The sequence below is a fragment of the Crassostrea angulata genome, chromosome 7 (assembly GCF_025612915.1).
Source record: "Crassostrea angulata isolate pt1a10 chromosome 7, ASM2561291v2, whole genome shotgun sequence".
Classification (NCBI taxonomy): domain Eukaryota; kingdom Metazoa; phylum Mollusca; class Bivalvia; order Ostreida; family Ostreidae; genus Magallana; species Magallana angulata.
Genome location: NC_069117.1, coordinates 5,700,126 through 5,713,280, shown reverse-complemented (window position 1 = coordinate 5,713,280; position 13,155 = coordinate 5,700,126). Strand labels below are relative to the sequence as shown.

Sequence of the window (13,155 nt, the reverse complement as noted above, 5' to 3'; positions counted from 1 at the left end):
TCGGTATAATGTGGCTCTGTTGTGGGACATGCTTAGTCTTTCTCCTTCCGTTTGGTCATCGTGCTCATCTCAGTTTTTGTGGTAGAAGTCATCTCAATCCCTTCAATCTGAAAATAATGATGGTCTGAGCCGAGAACTGATTGGTCTGTCTCACTTGGTTGGTTAGCTGTATTAAGCTCTGTAAATAGGCGGTCTACTACGTGGCCCTGATCCGTATAGTGTTCTGCATTATCATGCATTTGATTAGCAGTTTCTATCATTTATTTGATAATGGTGATAACGTCTATTTAAAATGAGATATTTGTAAGGTTCAGCTCGTTTAGATAAGGAATGTCAAGAATTGTACTTGTCTAAATTTCATTCTTTACGTTGCTACTAAACTCTTCGCATCGTTCACGATAACATTTACGTTTTATTTCCATAAATGTCTTGGAAATGTCCTGTAAAAATTGAGCAACCCACAAAAATTATCCTATATGAATTTTAATGAGTTTACAGTAAAAAAAATGGTGCGACTTGTATACGCTATTTTTGGACAAATCTGGATTGTTACCATATTAATATATGTTTTAAAATTTTAGTTTTTATTTCTATCATTGTAGCTTATTGAACAAATGTTGCAATTTTACCTGTGTACAAGACTTTAAAAAGTCATTATAGTCTATTTTTGAAGTATGGTGTATCACATTCGTACAAAAATTCTCTTATCGTGTGCATGTATTACATGAAGTATCACACCTCCACTAAGTTGTAAAAATTCTGTGTGTGTGTTTATATTAAGTATATGTAAAAACTATTCAGCATTTTTTTTGGTACACTTTTAGTAAAATGTTTATGTTATAAAATAAAACTATGTTAATAATATGGTTCAATCTGAACACCGCTTGTAAATAGGTAGTGTCCATCATGTTTCTCTTTTATCACCGCAATCACAACCCTATATATATGCCCCAGACCTTTTCAAAATACTTCGCTGTAGAAGTCTCACCTATGTAGACGTACATCTTTTCTTCCTGTGTTATTCGGTCGAGCAGTTTTTTCAAACCAGGAGAACACTTACATCTAATTAACATATCAATGCATCAATGACAAACAAAATATCCACATAAAATAAGAAATAAATGCATAAAAATTAAAGACCAGGAAAGGAATACAACACGTTGGCCACGAGTTTCAGGTGTGCAATCGGGTGTAACAAAATCGAATTGTTCATGTACTTGTGTGACGTCGGCTATATACGTGTTCAATTTTAAAATAAATCAAAAGTAAAGAGTAGTGTGTTTTTCGTAATATGCATTTGTATGGGAAATGCAAAGCATGAGCAGGAAGAGCGTCATTTCAAACAAACAAACAAAAATACCATTGTTGACAGTTACATATTCTATCTTTAATTAATTACATATACCTTAATATGATGAGTTAAATGATGGATATAGAAAAGACAGCTAATCCAACCACACTTCCGGCCAGAAAAGGGACCAGAAATGAAGATTGTTCTGACATCGAAAAAGAAAAAAAGTCTTATTAATGGAATGCATAAGACAAGTCAAAGATCAGCAAAACAGAAATAATGTTAACGTTATGATTTATTAATTAGGTGCTAGACAAGCATTTTGTATGCTGTCCATTTTTTTTGTTCTTATTGACAGCCATACTTAAAGCTGTATACATATATTAAGATAATGAGAGGCATAAGCTGCTTAAGCGTCTTTTACAGTATTATTATTATTAAGTTTACTTTATTCAAGAAAGTCTGATCTTTGATATGAAAAAATGACAATAACAAACCGTCTACCATCTCAAAAATCCATAAAACGAAATTTAAATTCAAAGCAGAGCAACACGGACCTCCAAATAAATGTTACTTTCCTTAGACTGCAATTCTCTACTATTTTTCTACCTTTATATAGAATAGACTTGAATATTCTGAAGCTCAGATTGATTTGTAAGTCACATTTACCTGTCAAGTTGGTACGTCGCACCTAAATGTCACGCAGTACCTTGGCACAGTCACCAAGATTAGTCCCAGATTGGGTAAAATGGGTGTGGGCCTGTCTATCTCTGGAGTTAAAGGACCGCTAACACAATACAGTCTCTGATTTTTCATTAAGATCGGAACATGTCGTTTAATCTCTTTATTTGGACGCGTTAAGTCTAAACATCAATGCGCGATTAAATATCGTAAACAAATCCAAACAAAAGGTTATTTAATCGTCGTGTTCCTTTAACTTTATAAATATTGTAGTTAAAGTACCAGACATATCAGCAACAATCATACTTACAATTATACATACAACCCGGATCATCATGTCATTCTGTTTTTTCTTTAAAATGACCTCGACACGATTTTAGTTCAAACTGGTTTTTTTTAATGTTTATGTATAAATTGGTTAAGTTGCGCATTTTGAACATTTGACTAAATCTTGAATGTTAGAAGTGAAGTTATAAGTGAGATACAGAGGTAGGAATTCATTGTTATCTAAACAAAGCTCGAGTCTTATATTTGTTTACAAATAATGTAAAGTATGGAGTTACCATTTCTTTGACAAAATGACTCGTGACAAACAATGTAAACTGATTTGTGCTCATAAATACTAATATTATCAACTGAAGAAAGCAACATTTATTTGAATCCTGTAACAATAAACCACATATCTTAACATTAACAAGGCTCGAGCTTTGTTTACAAAACAAAGAATGTCAAACTCTGTATCTTGCTTAATTATAACTCAATGTTTGACTTTCAATTTTTGACAAAGCATTTCAAATACCAATAATAACTTTTCCGAACATTAAACCTGGAAAAATTAAAATTTTGAGCTCAAATCGTGTCCAAGTCCGTTTGAGAAGCGTAGGCTGATAAAGTTTAGAAATTAATGAAATCATCGTTGATATATTCTTAAGATCGAAATATAAATTATAGACAATTTCACGCAAGAACAATTGCATATTTTCAATATAGCCTGGTAGTAGGATCCTGTCCTGGCTATGCATAGTTTTCAGTGAATAACAGTTGAAATCAATTTATTGAAGAATAAAAAATTTCTCTTTGATATGACTTTTTTTACCTGGAGAAGAAAACGAGAACAAAGAACTATATATGATAAGAGTTCAATTTGGCCCCCATAATTCGCCATTTTTTAAGTGTTTTGGGTACAAGAAAATGTTAACTTATTTTTTAGAAGAGTTGATATAAAATATATTTTTCATCTATTTATTTGATTTATTTGCACTCACTGGCAGTATATGACGTCAGAAGTGACGCCATTTCTATAATTCAATCAAAATCAGCCAAAAATTGACATTTTTCTTATCTATTTACGAATGGGAAATATAGAGCGCATGCTTGAACAAGGAATTTTTTTTTGTCACTGATCAGTCTTGGCTAGATACATCTCTGATTAAAATATTTTATTTGTTCAAGAATGCGCTCTATGTTTTCGAAAGGAAAAACTGCTTGAAAACAAGCTGTTTTACGCTAAAAATGCAAAAATGGCGGGAAAAGGTTGTCTTTACAATGTCATATTTCTAAATTGTGGGCACTTGAACCAAAATGATTATTATGTAAACACATCACATACATATCTGTACTAAGAAAACAAAGAATGATAGTAAATTGATGATGTTCATTTTAGGGGGCCATTTTAGGCCCTTATCATATATAGTCCAAATTATACGAATTTATAGAATAAAAATCATCTTTCGGAAGTTTTTAAGTAACCTCACAGAATTTCTGAACATAGTTATCTAGGTATTTTCATGTATTCAACCAGGCGAAACAGACGTAACGTTCTGAAACAAAATTAATTTCTTTGCAGTTCCACATTCTAGTTGATACCTATAATCTGAACACAAAGTATTTTGGAATTTCGAAATAAGGCCGATTAAGGTTAAACTGTACACCTATTGTGTCAACGTTATGCTACATTAGTTGATACTGAGGGTGACAGCATGATGTGTCTGATATAAAGCGTACTAAACTCAGCTCAACAGCTGGAATGGTACGCCTTTGATTAATAGGCGACTTTATTAGACTATATTAAGATTAGTTATTAAATGCATTTAATAATAACTCAAAAAACATATATATTTTTTCTTAGAAAATGGAAATAGTACTAGAGTCATTAATTCTTGAGCTTCGCATTTGATCTTTTTAGTTTCAAAATCAGATAATTATTACAAGACTTAAAAAAATTGTAATATTAATTACATAAATTGATGGTTTCATATAATGTCAAATCTATTCTTTGTTATCATCCATTTAAATAAAAACAAAACCACCTAACCTCCTATATAAAAAATGGATGATAAAACCACCCAATTTATAACGGATGGATCAGTTGCAGTTGCACGGTCTTCGTTGTTTTCTGTGATGAAGTTGTTTATGTATAATATGAGAAGTGGTCTATCTTTTATCTCTTGTTTTTATTTTATGGTCATAAACAAACAATTTGGATAATGTAGTATAACATGTACAGATGCTAGTAGAAAACGGCTTTGCCTCTTTTGTAACAGGGTGATTTCATAGTCATATCACATTGGTTTTTCTTTATAATTATAATCTCTACGTAAAAATTTAACCCTAATTGAAGTCCAATCGTAACCCGATGATCATAATTTGAAACCACTCATCAAAAACTGGGGATACTTCCACACAAATTACAATTTTTTTTGCCAATTGCCTTTTGAAAAGAAAATTTGTAAAAATTTTCTCTATATATTCCTATGTAAAAATTTAACCCCCCGCTTTGGCCTCACCCTACCTCCAGAAATCATAATTTGAAACAACTTGAATTATCACTGTCCATTAGTTAGGGCAATCCTAACCAATTATCCTTTAGCAGGAATTTTTAAAAATATCTTTCTTTATTCCTAATTCATATTTGAAAAATACCAAGAAATTTTCAATAATGTCTAATTTTCTCTCGTTGAAAGGGGTTGTGACCCTTTATTTTAAAAAGTTGAATTCCCTTCAACTAAATATGCTATGTACTAAGTTTGGTTGAAAGTGGAATGGGCTGGAGAAGAAGTAAAAAATGTAAGTTTATCGACAGACAGCAGACAAACAAATAGAGGACAGACTGACAACGGACAAAAAGTAATCAGATAAAGCCCAAATGAGCTTTCAGCTCATGCTAGCTAAAGTTATACCTATTTTGTTGAAATAAAATGATATAATAATTACATTAAAATCATTGCAAGAATGATCGCAAATATATTAACACACATTCAAACAACGTTTCCAGATAAGAAAGGAATCAGAAACGAAGATTGCGCTTGATTTGAAAAAGAAAAGGAAATATTGATGATACAGCAAGACACAACAACCGTTTTCTTAAAAAATAAAAAAGAGAATTAGAATATATGCAAACAAACTCAATGAGGTTGTCTGATAAACCAGAAGAAAAAAATTACTGACAATTTTATTTTCGGGTATTTGACCACTGGCAATGATGGGAATAATGCTTACCATCTGCTGTCTGAGTATTGTGGTTTTACATTCTTCCGTAGAATGGAAGAAAAGCTTTATATTTATATGAAAGACATACAACTAAATGGTTAGTTTGCTACAAAACCAGTCATAAAATATCAGCATATACAAAATAGATATTTAAAATCAAATTTCTTTGTATGTGCACTAGTATTTGTTTCTTGCTTACTTTTAGTTGGATGTATTTACATGCACTTAGTACTTTTCCACTATTTTGAACAATTGTCGATTGTAATTTATACATACACGACAAGACAGAAACCTACACGATCCATAGAAACATCCAAATTTTTGACCTAAGAATAAATTTATATATGTATATTTGCTACTTAAAATTGCTTTCCGATGCTTTCCGATGCATTATTTAATAGTAAAGGTCTTATCAAGAAAACAGAGAGAAACAAATTAGCTGGGAAAAACGTGGCAAGCAAACGCTTTTTATAAATTGGAATCAGATTTTGTGAACGAAACGCAAAATCCATTCAAAAGTTTGATTAGGGATATGCTATTTTTGGCTAGGGAAATTGAAAACAAAGACATATTGCTTTTCCATTCTCTCCATGTATCATTTTGTAAATATTTTAAAATAAAATTTTCTTTTCGAACCAACTGGTTTTTCCAACCCTTATTTACATACTTTCGAAATAAGCAAGAAATGCATTCTGTAGGTTTGTTAGTAACAATATGGTCTAGCAAATAGAATGAGATATTTTTCTCATCAAGTCTGAAACTGAAAATTCGTGAAACATTCGGAAGTCCAAAGTTTTACCATTTTCGGTACATTTTTAAAAGAAGCTCCTTAGTTGTCATAATATGTACCTTGAGAGTGAAAAAAACCCCGAACTTAACACAAAATAACTCATCTGCCTGGTTGACTAAAATTAAGATTAATAAAGTTAAACGAATTAATCTTTTAAACTCCATTTGGTCTGTTTGGCAGTGTACAACATCCTACCGTAGAATGTTATTGTTCTTCAAATTTGGATTGTGTGGTTCTATTTAAAGTTATTTTCAGTTTCAAAGTTAACTATGCTGATGGAAAGTACCTTGTAGTTATAGTCTATCTTCAAAATTAGAAACATTTGTGTTTAAAGTTAGAAAAACAATGTTAGAAAAAATTTCTCTCTGTTAAGTCATGTGGGTAATCATATATAATGCAAGTAACAAGTGGACAAATGTTAGACATGCATCGATGCAGATGTTTGACAAATTAAACAAGTTTTCTTTTTTTAATCGGGTTTATCATTTGTAAAATAGTTAAAAATATGCTAGTAATGGGATGTAAATAAAATATTGTCAAGAATGTAAATCCTGATGTAACCCTTTCTGATAAAATTCTAATGTATTCATAAGTCAAGAATACTTTTTTTTGTTTCTTCACGCAGAACGCTCAAGCACTGCTTAATAAAATTGATAATAATTGTTTTCAATTGATGAGGTAAAAATACTTTATCTTATATAATGTAGGTGACCTGTTATGCTTACAGACATCGGCGTACATGAGAGAACCATCAGTGGTCACTGATTTTGGAAAAGGACATTTCGTGATGGATGCTATGACGTCAGACTCATAAAAAAAAATAACGACCATGATCTTTTGCTGTATATCTTTACTCTTTCAAATATTCACTATTAATATTATATATAAATCATTATTTCTATACTATGTATTATTAATTCAATAACGTAAATTAATTTAAAAAAAATATGCACGCAAAAACATATATTTCTAATATATTTTGCGAGTTTTTCGCACTCAAATGAAATATTTAAATATTTAAATGTGAAATAAAAACCTAAATATATACCAAATATTGTGTTTGGCCAGACCTTTGTATTTTTAATTAGTAATATTTTTTATTAATCAAAGACTTACATATTACATTAAAGACGTTGTTTACTCAGGGTTTTAGTTCTCAAATCCGGATTGTTAAAAGTTAAATTTTATGAGCAAAACTTGTTTTAAATACAAAAAATATTTATGAAATGAATTATTATTGACATAACAATATTTGTATTTACTTGATTATGGAATTAGGCTCTGACAAAGTTTGACGTTTAGCAAAACTGAGGAAATTCGGACTAAATTTTTCAGATTTTGTTTTCCACTGAAATATTGTTGGTAGAACTATAATATTTAATGTTAAGATTTTATTTGTTAGTTAACATAATTTTGCTTATTTTCCGTTGGTTTTATATATCTTTTTCTTTTCAAAAATCGTATGGTACACACTTCAAAAATATTGAAAAATGCTTAAAAATGATAGAGACACCTTATCTCAAATTTTGATCTTTGATCAGATACAAAAACTAAAAACTAATTATAATAACCTATGGATATAGCATATATAAGTTGATGTGAACATGTGAGGAAAACATTTTCATTAGCAAATGACCATTCCAGCACGCTATGTCTACAATGTCATGTTATTTCCATCATACATGTGGTCTCTATCTATCGCTGTGTGCAATACTTTAGGTATTTTAGCAATATGATCGAAAACTATCAAGTTGATTTTCAAAAGAATGAAAGATAAAAAAATCATACACACTTATACATATTAAATAAAGGGTAACTGCTGAGAGTTTGGTTTTTCTCCTTGATTGGTTTATTTTTATTGCATTCCGCTTGGTATATTGGTGGTCTGGGTATTCTGTATTGTATCTAGTGCGGTATATGGATGGTCTGGAGTAAGCCTTGCTTGGTCTATCTCCAGCTGTTGGTTTATCGTATGCGGTTCTGTGTATTGGTTATCTGATTTGGAAGCAAATTGACCTGTCACCGTTGATATGTCCGCCTGTACTGAATCCAGCTCGATGTATTGGTGAGCCTCAGTGAGGTCCAGTTCTGTGTAGTGGTCTTCACTCTTATTTGGTATTGGAGCTCTATGTTCTTCATAAACACTTCTGTTCACTTGTTGTTGACAAAGATGCCGTCTTTAATTAAAATTAAAAATAATTTGTTTCCTGCAATTTAATGTTTGATAATATGGTGAGGTATGTGAAGACTAGTACTTTTTTCATTTACTAGTACCAAAAACTTCTTATTAGTTTTAAAATCGGTGTAAATGTAATAACTTAAAATAGTTTGATTATACTCATATTAGTAAATATTTAGTAGTTTAATTTAACTTTAAAGCTTATTCAAAAGGGAAGAGTTGTATTTTCATTACGTATCTAAAATCCAATTTACCACATTTAAGGGTACTAGGTATAATTATGCATACATTAGACTGTTAGTAGTAAAAAATAAAACCGTTTAGTATCTTGATAACGTAATTACCTCTTCCCTAGAATGATGGCAAAAATAATGACAACTATTAACACTGCGCTTCCAGACAAAATAGGAACCAGGAAAGGAGATTGCTCTTAATTTAAAAAAAAAATATTTATTACAACAAGGCACATCTAACTTTTCTTTGAAAAAAATAAAATAAAGATGCCTCATTACATATTGAAATAATTTCTCAAACCAGCAGAAAATTACTTTATAATTATAGATAAAGTGATGCATAAGAAGTATATTACATAAATAGGCGAAAAATACATGCAACTACGGATAAAATCATTTACAAAAATGAAGTTCAGTACTCATCAACAAAAGCCCCGGGCGGATTCGAACTCATGATCTGCAGTTCATAACCCGATACTTTAACCATTAAGACATGATATCTGACCAAATTCATTAATAAAAACATTTTAACAAAATATTTAAATCGCCATCTCTTGCCGTAGAATCTTAAAAAGACTCGATGGTCGTAGCCAATTAAAGACTCTAATGACCTACTTTAAAAGGAGAGTTATATAAAATATCTTTAAATATGAAGGTAAAACTTTACTTTACAACAGATTGTAGCTACACAAACTAAAAGTACTCTGGGCTAGCTCACAAACGATACCCCCGTAAGAAAAACATCATAACTCAAATATTTTCTGTAATAGAAAATGATGGATGCTATCTATTCAACCGTCCATGTTCTATCGAAAACAACTTCTCTATTTTTTAAAAAAGTTAAGGCTAATATGAGTACACAAATCCATTTCTCTTCTTTAAATTCCATTTTATTTCAACTTAACTGTTAATGCATGAGGACATATGCATCCTTATGATAAAAAACAGGACTGGAATCAAACGATAATCTACATTTCAAGCAGCCATTATCAGTTTTGAATTTTTTGTATACCGAGCCCGAATTGTTTTCAATTTTTTTTCCATACAATTTAAAGAAAAAGATAAAATGCACCAGAACAGGCTTTATTAAAAAAAACGGGTATGATAATCTAATAGTTAAGATTATGTGATTTAAGTTAAGTAAGATTTGTGTCAAATTTTACCATCCATTCAATGTTCATGACACGTACAGACTTGAATTTAGTATTTTTATAAACAATGACCTTAAACCTGCCCAACTGACCATGGGTCAAGTTCATGTCAAACTTCAGATCATAAGCAATCTTTGGTGAAAAAAGAACTTCCAATGTTTCTACATAAAAAAGATATAAACTAGACACAAATTTTCACTTTTCCTGTTAGTAATCTTGACCTTGCCCGAATGACCTTGGGTCAAGGTCAACACACATCAGGTCATAAGCAATCTTTGTGTGAAGTAGAAACTTCCAATGTTTCTCTATTTGAGAGATATGGACTGGACGAAATTTTGCATTTTTCCTGCCAGTGACATTGCCCAAGTGACCCTGGGTCAAGGTCATGACACACCCTCAGGTCATAAGGAATATATGTGTGAAGTAGGAATTCAAATGTTTCTCCACTAGAAAGACATGGACCGGACACGAATTTTTCACAGACAGACAGATGGACAGATAGACAAGGTGATTCCTATACACCCCACCCAAACTTCGTTTGAGGGGGGTATAAATATATCTTTTAAAATTATGTAGTTCTGATGGTTAATTTGTTGAGCATCCGGCCTACAGATGTAGTGAGGTACTTTAATGGGGTAATTCTATAAACCCAACAAACTTATTGACCATTTTATTATTATTTGGTACTGACAATGATACGTACCATCTTCTGCACGAGTGTTATTGGTCCCAGATTCTACTATAGAAGGAAAAAGAAAACTATATATTTATTTAAAGTACATCATTACATTGATACAGTTTGTTACAACTCACATTAATTGCGAACGAAGCGAGCTCTACTGGCAAGACATGTGTGAAAAGAAAATTCGGACTAGTTCCACATTGATTCAACGGATTTTTTTGGCGTCAGTTACTCAGACCAGTTATGCTCTGTTTTTATCGAACCAGCAGTTCCTTGTAGATATGGTTTTGCATTTCACACTCTCTCGTGAACATGATGAAAATAGAAAAAAGACTATGTATATGCATTGTAAAAATACTGCTGACTAAGACTAACGGAGTTATCGTCCTTTCGAGTGACTTCACAATGGATTCACACATTGATCAGACAGTAAATTTCGACCCACAATGCAGTTCCAAAAATGACGTTCTCACCTTAAATTCTCGCGAGAATCAAAGTGAAACTTTTGAGAAACAGAGGAAATGTGTAATTCCAAAAACATCATGCTTTTTAAGTACATTAAACAGTATATTTCGCGTATTTTATTTTTCAGGGTAGTTTTTAAAGAAACATACGACACTTGAGCGACGCAAACTTTGACAAAATAATAAGGAGAAATTACTCTAACTAGTTATTGTAAAATTGCAGAAATATAAATACCAAAATCTTCTCAAAATCATGCAGAGCTAACGAATGGGGACATTTCTTTAGAGATAAGAAACAGTTGTAACTTGCTCTCATTAGGATGAATGCTTATATTTATTTTATTCACTATATTTACGCTAATTTCCTGGAACGTTTTTTGAAAAGGGACGTGGCAGCCTCACTCAAAAATCTTATAAGCAAAAACAAAACAAATTCTCAAAATCAGAAAAATTCTCATCCGGGGTGAGGAATTGGAATATGTAATATGCCTTTTATCTTTAGCTGCTCAATGGTATCTTTATTTCTACTTCCATTTCATGCTCCCGTGAGGGGGGGGGGGAGGGTGCGACATTCTCTTCATATGATCTGCAAGTTTTTTTTTTATACGTAAATTAAAAAAAAAACGGGGGGGGGGACCTATGTCTGTAATTTTTTATGTAAGTTTTAAAAAATGTCTGCTGCAAGAAAAGAGGAAATAAACTTCAATGAACATATTGTTAAAATCTTATTTATTCAACAAAATTGTGTCTGAGATAAATTTTACCAATAAATAAATTTTTTTCATAAATTAGAAAAAATAATGAAAAAAAAAAATGTTTTATTTTATTTTGCATTCAAAATCATTTGCGTTATGTTGCTACTTTTATTTTTATTGATTTATGATAATTCATTTTTTGATCATATGCTGCGCTCGCCCCAACGGTCGCACCGTAAAACATATTATAGGCATAATTTGAGAAGAAATAAAACTAATATGAATCTACGGGTTTTTTTTTTCAATTCCAAAGGTATATAAGGTTTGGGACATAAAGAGTTTCAATTTGTTTTCGTTTATAACACATTCATTCCTGATAGAACTACCTAGAGGTACTTTGAGAATTTTACATACTCATGCTCTTGATATGGGGTACACATTTGTATTGATTTATCATTATTCATCATTTGATCACATGCTGCGTTCGCCCCAACGGTCGCAACGTAAAACATATTATATTAACACCTACAAACAAAGTATTGAAAGTACTGATAGTTGGAGGCATAATTTAGGAAGAAAAAAAACTAATATCAATCTACTTTTTTTTTCAAATCCAAAGGTATATAAGGTTTGGGGCATAAAGAGTTTTTAAATTTTTTTTTCTATTTTTCGTTTATAGCACATTCATTAAAATTACAACTACCTAGAGGTACATTGTGAATCTTACATACTCGTACTCTTGATATGGGGTACACAGAAACAAATATTTCCTAGAACAGTAAAATATTCAACATTTACCATTATATAAAAAAATTAAATTTACATACCTATATTTTTGATAAAAAAAATCAATACAAATTCTTGAACATTGATCTATTTTTTATACTCGCCCCTGTTTGAAAACCTCTTAAGTCTCGCAGAGTTGTCTTTCTTTTATTTACTCTCTCCCATCGAATGATGGGAGAGAGTAATCAAATATATTTTTAAGAGTTTTCAAAAATTAGATAGAAACGTTTTTATATTTAAGCTACTTTTAATATAATTATACTAGACTTTGACCCGTGCATGCACGGGATGACATTGCAAATGATATCGGACATTTACGAAATAGATACAGCGACACGCCGTAATCTTTACATTTACATAACCAAGCTTTAAGCCTACAATAATGTTATTAATTTCACTACACTCTGCTTAGCAAGAATAAGGTAACTGTGTCTCGGGACAGGCCTTCACAACAGTTAAAATGCCTCCTAAATACCCGTAATGTAGCAAAAAATCCAAAACGATTTTTGAAGAAAATTAATGAACCCGCATCGAAAATAACAGTCAAATCATTAATAACAAATCATTTTGAGGCTGTAAATACCTTAAATTTAATTTATATTAATGAAGAATTTAACAATTTGTCACCAACGTTTTTTACCCGCTTCGAATTTACACACCATGGTGACATTCAGAACTTTCGGGATTTTTCATATCAAATGCATTGAGTTAAAG

The 13,155-nt window shown here is 31.1% G+C and overlaps 1 long non-coding RNA gene across 1 annotated transcript; it reads right to left on the bottom strand.

The window, feature by feature from the left end:
* Positions 1–7,448: 7,448 nt before the first annotated feature.
* Positions 7,449–12,357, bottom strand: LOC128192004 (uncharacterized). The gene is made up of 3 exons (XR_008244488.1): positions 10,518–12,357; positions 8,775–8,859; positions 7,449–8,428 (listed from the first exon to the last, which is right to left on the bottom strand). It is a non-coding gene; the product is annotated as an uncharacterized LOC128192004 (long non-coding RNA).
* Positions 12,358–13,155: the final 798 nt, after the last annotated feature.